Here is a 14,738-nt window from a genome sequence, read left to right as displayed (position 1 = left end):
ACAAGGAGATCACAATAATATGCCTTATTAATTATAATATTTTTAGTATAAACATTTTTGTAAATGGTTTCTCGTTTTCTTGGGAAATGAACTTACTCTATGACCTTATTCACGAACAAAGCGCTGTTTTAAAGAAGATTATGAAAATCTTATAGATATTAGTATAATGTTCTTGGATTCAATTTTAATTTTAAGATTATATAAAATGTAAATTTAAAAGAAACGAAATATTTTATATACTTTATATATTTAACAATCGAAATCACGTAAAATGCAATATATAATAATACTAAGTGTAACTAAAAGTCCATGGATAACAAAGGCTGCGCGGGCGCAAGTTGTACTCGTACTCTAGCGTCTCTAGCCCAGTAATGATGCGGTTGCGGTAATTGCGCGCGCAGTCATTCACCCTGTTTGTTATGATGCTTTTACACGGCATTTTATAGATCCAGAGCGCTTTCCCACAGCGAATGAAAGCCGAGAACAGATAACGTTTTGATTGCTTTTATATTAAATTGAAATTCGAAATTAGAGTATTGTTTTATTTATACGCACGCTGGAAATAACATAGATCAATTTTATTTCTCGCTTTGGTAAGTGTATACTTTGTTTATATTTAATTCGATGTTTTGTTTATGGTATTCTACTCTATGAGAAAGGCAAGACGAGTTTGGTTTACGTATTAACAAAAGAGTATAGAAATTATATGTATATATATATATATATATATATCAATATATTATATATAATATATATATATATAATATATATATATAATATATTAACTTTCTTCATATATAAAAACTTATACGATGACGGTTTAATGCAATAATAGCTTTATCGTCAAAGGCAGCGAGTTTTGATTCTCTTTTAATAGTTTTCAACGAAACATATATTATTATCGCTCTTGATGTCTGTTTTTGTAATAATTTTGATCATACATCGGTAAAGAAGTTCGCATTTTACCATCAATAATTTATCATCTACTCTTGCATATGCTAGAGAATTATTATCTGTGCAAAACTTTCAACAACCTTAGATCGCTTGCGTATGAACAGATAATGCATATCTTGCATAATTTTATTACACTTAAAATTACAATCAGTAGGGCGATTGTGAAAAAAGAAACTCACCAGAGAATATGATCTTGAATTGTAAGAATACGACATTTATATATACATATATAAATTCTATAATTACTATAATATTAAAGTTATACATACTTATAAAAATATACATATCAAAATACCGTATAACCATAAGCTAGTTTTGCACATTTCACGAATGACCTACGAAGTCATTTCTAACAGAACACAGTTATAGTAATCATAAGCAGTTCAGTATATACTAACTATATAATAAAACAGCTGTACGCAATAGCTACTTTTTAAGTTTCAAAACATATTATCATAATCATAATAATATTATTATATATCCATATACATATATTTAAACCATCAAAATGTTATTTATTTTTTATAAAACGCTATGTGCTCGTACTTGACTAGCAGTGTTACCGTCATCCGACTCTCGCTAATCGGTAGTCAACGAACTCCTGTCTTCCCAGTATCCTTACAAGTGAAGCAAAATGTATCTACACTTATGTTATTACTTAAATCAACAATTGATTTGTATTTCCTGTCATGAATGCATCTTAACATAATAATCATGTATTTCTCATCGACTTTTGTATACGGGTGTCAAACAAAAGGATAAGAGAAATTTCACGGGTGAAAAGTTAATAATCCCAATCCTACAAACGTTCAAACTCTCTATTGTAGTATAATATATGTAGTAACTTCTCTATTGCAATCATGAGCAAGGGTTCATAACTGCAATAGAGAATTTCTTAACTGAAAACTCAATAACTTTTATCAGTCATATCGGCGTTCTACCTCGTACCTTCTGCAGCTTTATAAATTAGCCATTAGACCGGATAAAGTAATAGATTTCATAGAACATGTTACGAATTGAAAAGGGCTAGGGGCTCTTATCAGTAGAATCCACATTCCGAATCCATGGAAACTTTACTTGTAACAATAGTTTGTTACAAGAACCAAAGAGTTCTAGTGAACTTGTTAGTGTTTAACTAATGATTCGAAATTTTACAGGAATTTTACTGGTACAAAGTATATTCCAGACCAGATAAAAAGCCAGGATGCCACACAAAATTAAATGTGAAATTAAATTATTGTTTGATTCGTATGTGGTATTAAAAAAAGTTTGTTTCTTTCTTTTTTATTTTACAAAATATTTAATATTAAAATCATTTCATATTTGATATAAAACATTTCATCTATGTATAGGGATAGGCATTAAATGCTAAGGATAAAGGGTCAGGCACGACGCTGTGACCCGCATGGCATGCTATTAGAACACCTTTAGATAACAACACCTGCCTATAGAATTGTATAATTGGACAACAATTGGTGCAAAATGGTTTGGGTCTTAGTAAAGTAACTTGAAATAAACTATGTTATACGAGAACTAGTGTCGATTTATTACACAACATCACATGTTTGAACTAAACATAAATAATAAAAGGGCAAATGAAAATCAGATACTTAATAAATAGCGGAACTTCACTTGGTATAACGTTCGCTTATTTGCATTAATTGTCTGATCGTAGATATGTTTCGAGGACATATTTGATTATGTGTCCACATTTGCTACATAGCAATTATTGCAAATAGCAAATACGGTTACTGTCCACTTTATTGACGTCTCGTCCCTCGTATATTTTCCTTAGGTATATGACTCCTTTAAAGATAGATTACGTCAACGGATTCAAAGATTTCCGTTGATCGACCACCTGATTCGATCAATAACATTGTGCCTATTTTTTTTTACTGTGCTGTGAATAATTAAATGTTTTTATAAAGCATATTTGTGTTATCTAGTGTTTTACATAGAGTATGTATTTAATTACCATGGTCTAACAAACAAAGAAATATCGCTAAGTAAACACGCGGAGGGAATTGGAAAAATACTAAAAATCAAACGCGTATTAAATAATAAGAATGGTTTGTAAGCGTCAATGACCCACTCATTGAGTTTGTCCTTTAACGTTTAATTTAGTCTAAATTCATAAGCTATTTTAAGAAAGCCCTTTAAAATTCAGTTACACAAGATTTTTTTTTTCGTTAATGAACGCAAACGCATATATCTTCTGGTGACGTCAAACAAAGTATAAGGTACAGAAAACAACACCACATTTGCTAAAAAAGTTAAAACGCTTAAATACTAACCAACATGATTAAAACGCTTAATGTTTCATCCAAATATAATTAACGCATGACCCTAGTGGGAACTATAATCGGTTACAAATTATAAATCTAGCTCTACATTCAATGGCGATCAGTTCTTCTAACGTTATCAACAAGTATGGTAACGACTTGTTGGTATAAAGAATCTGAACGTGAATGATTTGCGGACATCCATAAAAAAAAGTATTATTAACCAACGGACAAAACAAACATGCCACTGACTATTACTGTAGAGGCAATACACGGCGATCAAGTTCACACACTTGGTCATAATGAATAATGGATGAAATAGGCATGAGGCGTAAAAATCGTGGGCGATTATTAAAATCGTACGCAGTGCCCGTTGTAATTGGCTATGATTAGCCTCGTCATTTCAATACTCATACCCATAGGAAAGTAGAAACAGTTTTTATATTAATATTTATGTTCATTATTTATTTTATACAAACACTTTTTGTCTTTTTAACTTTATATAATACTGGCAGCATAATATAGTAGGCACCAGGGATAGGTATGTCATAATAGATTTTTAGCATAGTGGTGCGTTGACGGCGTAGTTACGGTGGTGACCATTTGCCACAACGTAAGTTGATCGTCTGCCTTCCTCCCGTGAAAAAAAGGAAGTTTTTGAACCAATAGAGAAGTCTCAGTAATTAAATATAACTTTCATTAAAATAACTCATTATGTATTCATAACAAGATAGCTACCGCCATTTTGTATGCACGCTTTATAATTCAACAACGTCGTTATCATTACGTACTGTTTTAGTATTTTGTTACAACATTACGTGTGTTTCATTTATTATTACAAATAAAGAAGGCGTCACAGACCGGTAATTAATTACTAGTGCCCGCCCGCTACTTCGCCGACGCGGGAGCGGGGAATGGAGTGTTACTTAACTTACGCCCTTTTCTAAAGCCCTGAAAACGTATATACTAAATTTAATGTTAATCGGTTGAGTAGTTAAGAATATGTAGGTAAGCGTAATAAACAAACACACTTTCGCATTTATTATATTAGTAAGAATTTATGTGTGTAGATATTTAGCAATTTTCAATTGTTTTGGATTTTTTAACAAGTGTATATATTACCTTGTTAGTTTTCTTCTGTGGGTTAAATCTTGACATCCCCGCCCCACCAAACAACATGTAAAATATTTAGGTAACTTGAATTTCATGCAAATAAAAATAGGCGAATTAAGATCAAACGCAATTGTAGCTAGTTACTTTGTTACCACTCACGTACCAAGAAATGCCAATTTTGGAATAGCAGTTTCGTTCGAATATGGTCATTTACCTGTTTACATCGCTCTATGGGTCAAAAGATCAGAAGCTATTGGGAGACATAAACACAAGCTACTCGGAAACCAAAGCTTTCTCCGTTACTATATTGACCGTTGTTTCGATTGGATAACCCCTTTATATTTTGAAGAAGAAAGAAAATAAAACAAATATTATATATAGTACACATATTATTTTAATTTTTTAAATTTAGAAACGAAGAATTTTGTTTAGCAACGGTTTTTTTATGCTAATGCTAAAAGCTAAATAATTATAGCGTTCATAGCGGTCGACCGTAATTATTGAGGAAATAACTTGAAACGTGAATTTTCGTATACGGAAAATGATTTTCTAAATTAAAGATTTTCTTTTTATTGCTTGGATTTATAACTTTTGGATTGGAACATATTAAGATATTTGTGTACGAACACCTAAAAATTATGCGTCATTCATAGTACATTACGTTATTTTTTTCTCAATATATTTCAAAACTACTGGTGGTAGGGCTTTGTGCAAGCTCGTCTGGGTAGGTACCACCTACTCATCAGATATTCTACCGCAAAACAGCAATACTTGATATTGTTGTGTTCCGGTTTGAAGGGTGAGTGAGCCAGTGTAATTACAGACACAAGGGACATAAAATCTTAGTTCCCAAGGTTGGTGGCGCATTGGATATGTAAGCGATGGTTGACATTTCTTACAATGCCAATGTCTAAGAGCGTTGGTGACCACTTACCATCAGGTGGCCCATATGCTCGTCCGCCTTCCTATACTATAAAAAAAAAAAAAGAAAATAATCTTCAATCAACCTTTACTTGCATCAGAGCGTTCAATTTCATACGTTACATGTTATTAGTATTTCCAATTAAATTCCACAATCATTCCATTATCCACTCTATAATATTAGGGCTTATGTGTAAAACTAATTAATAGATGAAGAGAATGCACGTTATTGTATACAAGATTATAGAACAGCGTAGTGAATTTTTTTGCTCATAAAATTCATCTATTTCCACCAATATAATAATGGTATTTCGTTTATTTATAAAACCCAATAACTTTTACTGATCCGTCACGGGATTTAAAATGTAAGTTTTTTTAATGAGTTTTTACTCATTAGCTACGTTGGATGATGGCGTAGATTCTTGATAGATTTTTATCAAGCGGCATTTCCCAGTGGAGAATAACTAGCTGCACTGGATATATTATAGCTTAATTATAAATTTTCAACAAATAATCAGATAGTTAATAATAATAATACCCTGGGACATTATTCAACACGGCCATCTGATCCCAAATTAAACAGATATTGTGCTATGGAAACCAGACAACTGATATACTACATATACTACTTTTTTTTTTGTAAATACATACTTATATAGATAAATACACCCAGACTCAAGACAGACATATTCATGCACACAAATGTCTGTCCTGGGTGGGAATCGAACCTTCGGCGTGAAAGGCAAGCCAACTACGCCAACCGGCTCGTCAAAGTTATGAATAAGTTACTGAATAATGAATACATCCAAAATAATTTAATTAAATAATAATAATAATTATAAGAAATTTATTTATTCTCTCCCATAGACAATAATGTTTACATTTTATTTTAAATATATATATATATAAATACAGTTATATGTGGGTGTTACGTACAGCACCTCAGGGAAGTTCGCTGACGCAGCACATAGCCGCGCAGTCGCCGCCGCGACCAAGTTAAGAAATCAGTAGGTTAAACAAATTACATATTTGTCACGTACAGCCCTAAAAACACCTAGCCGGGAAGTCTCCGCTGCGAGTCAGCTCTGCACATACCACCTAAATTAATCTAATAGATCAGCATTTTCAGCCCTATATATTAGGATGGAAAAATTATATGTATTATTCAATATGTGATCCAGTAACGATCAGTATTGTTTCATAGGATTAAGTTTATATATAAGGTAGGAAACAATATCGGCATCCAGCATCGAGCAGTATTGTTTCTTAGGATTAAGTTAAATATTGGTTAAACTTTGGTTTTTCTCAAATCCTCCGGCTATCGTAAACGTAACTTGGGAGACAGGAGCCCAAACTAGGTTGCCCTGTACTAAAGGTCTCCTGGCTCCCGCTCTTTGGTAAGGAACTTTATTTATTTAATTTTATAGAAAACAGGAGAAACACTAAAGTTTTTACAATATATTATCTAGTAATAAGTACTTATGCTAATAGAAATAAAAAGATAATGTATGCTTGTGAATATGTCCGTGTGAGCGCATGTGTATGTACTTTTATTTGTATGTGTGTGTGTGTGTATGTATGTGTATGTGTGTGTGTCGTGTATGTATGTGTTTATATGTGTGTGGGTATTTGTATATATGCTATGGGTGAGTAGATTAAATTAGTACATGCTACTTTTTTACTACAATTGCTTGTTTATTATTAATATATTAAATTAATAATTTTTCTCTCTTCATAGTCCAGTTTTAAAAGCCAGTCAGTTAATCTTCTCTTATATGCGAATTTTAGTAAATTTTAAATAGAGAGTAATTTATTTAATTTATTGCAAAGCCTTGCTGCTTTAAAATCATAGTTTTTTTATAAATAGGCTTATGATTGTTGATAGCTGGGGTTATAATTTTCTGGAACAACTGTCTTTTTAAGTAAATATTGGCTAGCTTAACTGCATCATCATCATAAGTCAATAATAATCCACTTCAAGACAAAGGCCTTATTCACGCCTTGGACCCTTTAAAAAGGTACCCCACCTCATGCAGAGAACCAGCTTATGTGGGATACTTACCAACTGAAACCACTGTGGCCTCCTTGCGGTGGCCGTCTTCACTAGTGAGTACGACAGCGCGGGGCCATCCTGGCTGCCACCTCTTCGAGGCGTTCAGAAATAGACGCGAAGCCCCCAACCCACGCGTCCTCGGCCCCTGGGTTACGTCCTATTTTTTAAGTTATCCACCTTCCGCTTCCAATCGAATCGTAGTAGCCACCTTCTTTAGGTCATCGGTCCATCTACTCTGCGTTAGCCGATCTCATAAAGGTATCCCCAGCTCTAACTTCCATTTGTCCTGCAACGTAAATGACCAGCGCAGTACCGCTTCAGTCAATTTTACAAGCTGTTTTCGTAATTTTGTTCTGCTCTAGACAAAATAACATCTGATTTTATCCTTAAAATATCTTAACAATTAAAAAAGTATGTTTAATCGAATATATGCATAATTTTATCTGTGCAGGTATTTTTCTTTGTTTCATAGAACGGTGTTATGTACTATAGGAAAATAATATTCTTGAAGTTTTGTGTGACTCATTGTATATTTTAAATATGATAACATTATTTAAGACAAGGTAATGTTATTTATTGTTCTCTACGTAGTTAGGAAATAACCGCGCACCGGCAAATACCATGGCATTTTGGATAACAATACTCCACAATTCGTAATTACCTTTATACAAATGAGGTACCAACTTTGTTTAACAGACTGTAAAGCTTTTGTACTAGCTATACAATCGACAACGACTTTACATTTAATCCGGATAAAACCTTTTTTGTTCATAACCTCTTTGTATGATATATAGAAATCCTTAATTGCTTCAGAGTTAAGATGTTTATGTTTATGATCTTTTTTGTTATATCTGTTTTAATACATTTTAATAGGTTACTCTACGGATGGACTTTCAAAATATATGTATGTGATGGATTCAATTCCTGGCTCCAAGGAAAGTAGAGTTTATAAAATATATTGAATGTGTTTCCGGGATCTCTATTTTTTTTAATAAGTCGCTGCAGTTTCAGGTTTTGTCCATTTGAGTACAATTACAATATTCGTTTGCAATAAACATTGGCTTTACTATGTCAATTTATAACACCATCAAAATTGAAATAAAATTTTGGAAGCACATGGAGTTGAACTCGCAATCTCAATCTGAAGGCTACAAATAAAAAAAAAAACAAACTACGAGTAAAATTTCTTTGTCGATAATAACAGAATTGTACAGATATCACTTTGTTATAATTATTATAGATCCGACCTAAATTATATGTTTTATACAAATGTTCTCCAATTAATATGCAGCTCGATTTTTAATTTGAAAACTTTACTAGAATTTACTTATCCACTCATTTCGTTAACAAGTACTTTTTTTTTTTTTTTTTTTTTTTTTTTTTTTTTTTTTTTTTTTTTTTTTTTTTTTTTTTTTTTTTTTTTTTTTTTTTGTCACCTGATGGTAAGTGGTCACCAACGCTCTTAGACATTGGCATTGTAAGAAATGTCAACCATCGCTTACATATCCAATGCGCCACCAACCTTGGGAACTAAGATTTTATGTCCCTTGTGCCTGTAATTACACTGGCTCACTCACCCTTCAAACCGGAACACAACAATATCAAGTATTGCTGTTTTGCGGTAGAATATCTGATGAGTGGGTGGTACCTACCCAGACGAGCTTGCACAAAGCCCTACCACCAGTAAGTTAGTTAAGTACGTCTAACTTCCAATAATACTGATCAAAGTTTGATCAACTAAGTTAAATTTAATATGAATTGTAATTGGTCCATAATCCGATGACGTAATAGGCAACCAATGAGAATTAAGTATTTGGTCAGATTTTATAAACGAGATATATATACGAATATTCGATCATTTCTTTTGTGTTGTTAATCAAATGTTGCACATAACATACTAGTATTGTTTATTATAGCTAAATTATTCAATATAAATCTATGTCAAGAAAAACCACGGCGTTCTATCATCACGACTCTGCGCCGCCCCTTGCCTTCCGGCTTTTGTTGAAGCTTCGCATTATACTGTCAAGTTAAATTGTCTCTATTTTGTTTACAAAAGATGACGATGGGTTTATAAAATTAATATTCTATCATGGATAGCAGAACTGTTTGTAACAAGAAGTAATGGATGTGTTTTCATAGAAAAACATCAAATTTTACATAAATAGCCAAATATAATAAATTATTATGAATTTAAAAAAAAAACATACTTTATTCAAGTAGGTTGAAATTGAAAACATTTAAATACAAGCACTTTTGAATTGTCATTTTAAAGTTTTATATTAATATAAAGCTAACAGTGGGACGTTTGTGAGCCAGATTGTAACTATTTATTTTGTAGTTGGGTAAAAAATGTTTGTCGATATAAAATAGAACATAACTTTATATATCAACGACGGTAGGACATCGCGACAGCGTGGTTATCACCCACACATAATTTATTCTAACGTCACACATATACACAATAGTAGTAACAGCCTGTTAATGTCCCACTGCTGGGCTAAGGCCTCCTCTCCTTTTTGAGGAGAAGGTTTGGAGCTTATTCCACCACGCTGCTCCAATGCGGGTTGGTAGAATACACATGTGGCATAATTTCAATCAAATTAGACACATGCAGGTTTCCTCACGATGTTTTCCTTCACCGTCAAGCACGAGATGAATTATAAACACAAATTAAGCACATGAAAATTCAGTGGTCCTGGTCTCCTCGGTAAGTCGTATATCTGTGTTAAAACGTAGATACGACATGAGATGATTTCACTTTGACCAAGTCATATACACAATACTTTTTATTATTGTGTTTCGGTTTAAAAGACGAACGAATCAGTGAAATTACAGACACAGATGACATCGTCTAAGGAGTAGTTCATACTTCTTGCAGTGCCAGTGTCATGAGTGAAGGTGTCCGCTTACCATAAGGCAGGGAACAATCTCAGAAACTTACCGAAAATCAACATTGCTTATGTTTTTATTATTGTACTTGCGATTGAACGACAACCATTTCTAAAAGACGATGATGAGGACTAGGTTTGAGCGCGCTTGCCTAAAAGATATTCACTCTTATTCTGAAGGCACTCAGGTCATATGTATCATGAATCACAGAAGCTAGTATATAGGCAGATTGTACTTCCAAACTAAACCAAACAAACTTTATTTTACATTAATTGTAAGCGTAGTGCTGTGAACGGATACGACAATAGATCTACGTCAAATTAAAATCAGAAATGCTACTTTCACAATGCTTTAAAGCTTCAATTAAACTTTTATTGTAAATTAAAGTTTTTATAAATAGTAGTATTGATGGCTGTACTAGTAATATATATGTACCATAAAAATATTCCAATATGTTTTTCAAGCTTGTTTACGATTAACACGATAACTTGATAATGATATGACCTTTATTTTTTTTAGACACACATTTGGAAGGGCACTAAGGCGGCAGGTTTTATTGGCCTGTTGAACCGCTCGTTTCATTCGTAATGGAATGAAAATGCAATAAAAGTTTATATTGAGACATTTTAGAGGTCAAATTATACACAGTCTATTTACTTATTACAGCTTAGTAAAATAAATTCCATAGCATAAAAACAAATTTAATACTCTACTTTTAATATTAGCCATGTCGACTTGAATTAAATACGGTAGGTATCTTCTTTTCATATATATTTTTTTTACTACACATAAATACTTTATTCACGGGCTACAATGGCATGGGACAATGGTTAAATTTACAACCAATGTCGATGGGTATTTGGGATAAAGTTAATACGCTTTATGTAGTTTGATAAGCTTATTCCACAAATTATTTTATATCCATATCAATTTTTTGGTCGGGGGGATAGTGTTATTAATAATTACATTGTATATACTTATATTATCCTAGGACATTATTTACACACCGCCATCTGATCCCAAACTAAGCAGAGCTTGTACTATGGAAACCAGACAACTGATATAGTACATATAATACTTTTCTTTTTTAAATGCATACTTATGTAGATAATTACACCCAGATTCAGGACAAACAGACATGTTAATGCACACAAATGTCCGTTCTGGATGGGAATCGAACCCACAACCTTCGGCGTGAAAGGCAAGTATCTACCAACAACGTCAACCGGCCCGTCATTTATTTGGTGTTCATGGTTTCTTCAACGTCAACTAATATGGCAAACTTTTTGAAACAGACACTTTCAATTCAATTTTAAGCTTAACTGTTAAATAATAATCATAATAAGAAACATTTGAAATGAGATTAGAGCAATGGGAATGTTGAAACATTTTCATATTTATTAGTCAATAGATTGTCTTAAAGGTTTTATGCAGATCTGAGGCATCGACATTTAGAGAATTTCTTGGCTCTAGTGTCGCGACCTTAATAGTTAATACCGCGGTACATAACGACATTATTGCAGTTGCTATTGCTATAAAAGTTGTATACAATTCCTTTGTCTCTGTTAATTAATTAAATTGTGAACGGCAGTACGTTAATCTAACCGCGCAACAACACATACCTAACCTTAATTCCGTTGCGCAAATAACGAATGTATTTTTATAAAATGTCATCAATCATTAAAATTGTAATCCATACGTTTTATTATGAAATTTGTAGTTTTTTTACGCTATGAAATATTCGTACGAATTACTTGTATATAAATGTATGGTCAGGTGTAATGTATTAGTCATTACTATTGCCTAATGCATATACCACATTGCATTATTTACAATTCCATTGATATATTGCTCTTCACTTCCACCCGTAAAGGTAATTTGTCTCTTTACACGATAAAATATGTACATATAATGGCGTTGTCTTATCGAAAATAAATGATTACATCCTTAATACATTATATCGAAAATATATGAAACTTAATAAGACATAATATTTTCTCTTTTGACATTATTTTAGTTTTTCTTATAAAAAAAAAAGTTGTGCTGTGTGGTACTGGCAGTATAGAATAGAACCACCCTATTAAAATAAAATAAACTAAACACTTAATGGAAAAAGACATGTGAAATATTATCGACGTGTACAGACAAGTTACATGTCGATTTAAGAAAACACCAATATACTTAGAAATTACAAAATTATTGGCTATATCATCGTGATTAACTTAGGAAATGGCGGAAATCGCTTCAACTCGAATCGAATGGATTTGTCTTTTATCTATAGATAACAACCTAAGGTGAAACCTCGTAAATTTGAAGCCATATTTGCGTCATGTTTTATATTAACATTATTTTGTGTTACCGTTTAAATAAAATAGGCCATATACCACAATCATCATTAAAGTAGTTAATCATTTGTATAGAAACTTTATAACTCGGGACCTCCTGTGATCTGCACTCGATAGACACAGTAAACCGTAATCCAATCTTGCAGAAAGCGTAAGATCTAATAATCATGAACACCCGAACTAAAAGTCAATAAAGGTCATCAAAATGTCTCTAAATACGCCTACATTTACATATTTTACATTAAACGACCGCGATACGATAACGACTAAATTATTGAATTTTAGTTTGATTTTTATAACATTTAATATTTATTATCTGTTGTTTAAAAATACGTAGTAGTAATACATATTAAAAACTAAATATTTTTTGTAAACGTCAATTCAAATATATAAATCAATTATTAAAGATTAAATATTCAACACGAGGCGAACGGTGTGGGTTTTTGCAAAATTTAAAATTGTTAGAGGCATTAAAAACGAGCTTAAAATAATAACGGTCACTAACAAATGTTTCTTATTAAAGACCTTATCTTTCTCGTAATATCGTTATAAGTATATGTTCGCTCATTTCGCTGATAATTACTTATTATAAGCCCATTCTAATAATTGTCCCTTCACTGTATTGGTATAATTTTCTTGATGTAAAATCAATTCTGATACATGTTATATTGTACTTTTAAATAATAATTTATATTTAATAATATATACTATTGTAATCCAACGGGAAATGTTGCTAATATTCTTACCATCTCTCTACAGAGTACGATTTGTTCAGTAGCTAGTTTTAATTTCGATTTATGAATATTTATTTCCAATAAACAATTAAACTGTAATGTATAAATAAAAGCCGAAATGGCCCATTGTTAAGAACGCGTGAATCTTAACCGATAATCGTGAGTTCAAGCCCGGGCAAGCACCACTGAAATTTCATTTGCTTAATTTGTGATTATAATTCATCTCGTGCTGTGAAGGCAAACATCGTGAGGAAACCTGCATGTGTCTAATTTCACAGAAATTTTGCCACATGTGTATTCCACCAACCCGCAATGGAGCAGCGTGGTGGAATAAGCTCCATACCTTCTCCTCAAAAAGGGAGAGGAGGCCTTAGCCCAGCAGTGGGATATTCACAAGCTGTTACTGTACTGTACTGTAATGTAAAAATCTCTTCTGATCGTCATATTGTAGTGATATTTTATGATATTAAATACGTAACTAATATGCGTACTTTACATATTGTGAATTGCTATCAATATAAGCTTTTATCACATTATTTAAGAGAATGTCAAGTGGTTAACCAAGGAGTTTTTACATGTGCCTTTTTTGTTTTTTCAACTCATACTCGGTAGTGTAGAAAAACAACAACAATTTTTCATGTTTATGATGAAATTTTGCCACATCTATATTCAACGAAAATAGAACAGTGTGGTGGTCTAAAAACTCACCTCCTAAAAATATAGGACTTCAGCTAGCAGAACATTTTTTTTTCTACCATTGACAAGTCTCTGTTTCTATTCTCTTTTTTTTCATTACTTAAATGAAATAAGTAATACTTGTTAAATCCTAGTTGAATAAAGAACGTTATAACTTTTGTTTTTTTTTTCAATAATATTCGTCACAAAACGTTCTTTATTTGAATAATGATGATGTAAAATAACTATCAGCAAAACTTACTTTTCCTTATTGGTAAAGGTGAACAATTTACAATATTTTTGCAATATGACCTTTCCTCTAATATTCATAGTTGTATGAAATAATAATAATATATTACACAACAGCTTGTTAGCATAAAATACTCACATAGCAACAAACTAGATTTGTGATAATCATTTAAATAAGCAGTTTTAGTTCTTAAATCATATGTCATTGCACTCATTATCGTTTGAATGGAAAATTCGAAGGCTCTTCATTGATGTCGAAACAACTTTATTAATATTTTTTTCACTGATTAGAGATTAGAGATTTCAAGGATACATTTAATTTTTTTATTTAAAAAAAGTTTGTCTGCTATTTCTTTTTTAAATATAAGTACCACAACTAATTTTGAAAGAATGTTTGTTTTTATTCCTAACGTAAAAAGAGTATACATAAGATACCATGTTTTTTTTTATTTAAAAAAATAATTTGCTATATAACCATCTCAACTAATTAATAAAAAAACTTTTGTTAGAATTTAACCTT

The sequence above is a fragment of the Nymphalis io genome, chromosome 2 (genome assembly GCF_905147045.1).
Source record: "Nymphalis io chromosome 2, ilAglIoxx1.1, whole genome shotgun sequence".
Taxonomy (NCBI): domain Eukaryota; kingdom Metazoa; phylum Arthropoda; class Insecta; order Lepidoptera; family Nymphalidae; genus Nymphalis; species Nymphalis io.
Note: the sequence above shows the minus strand (reverse complement) of the source record.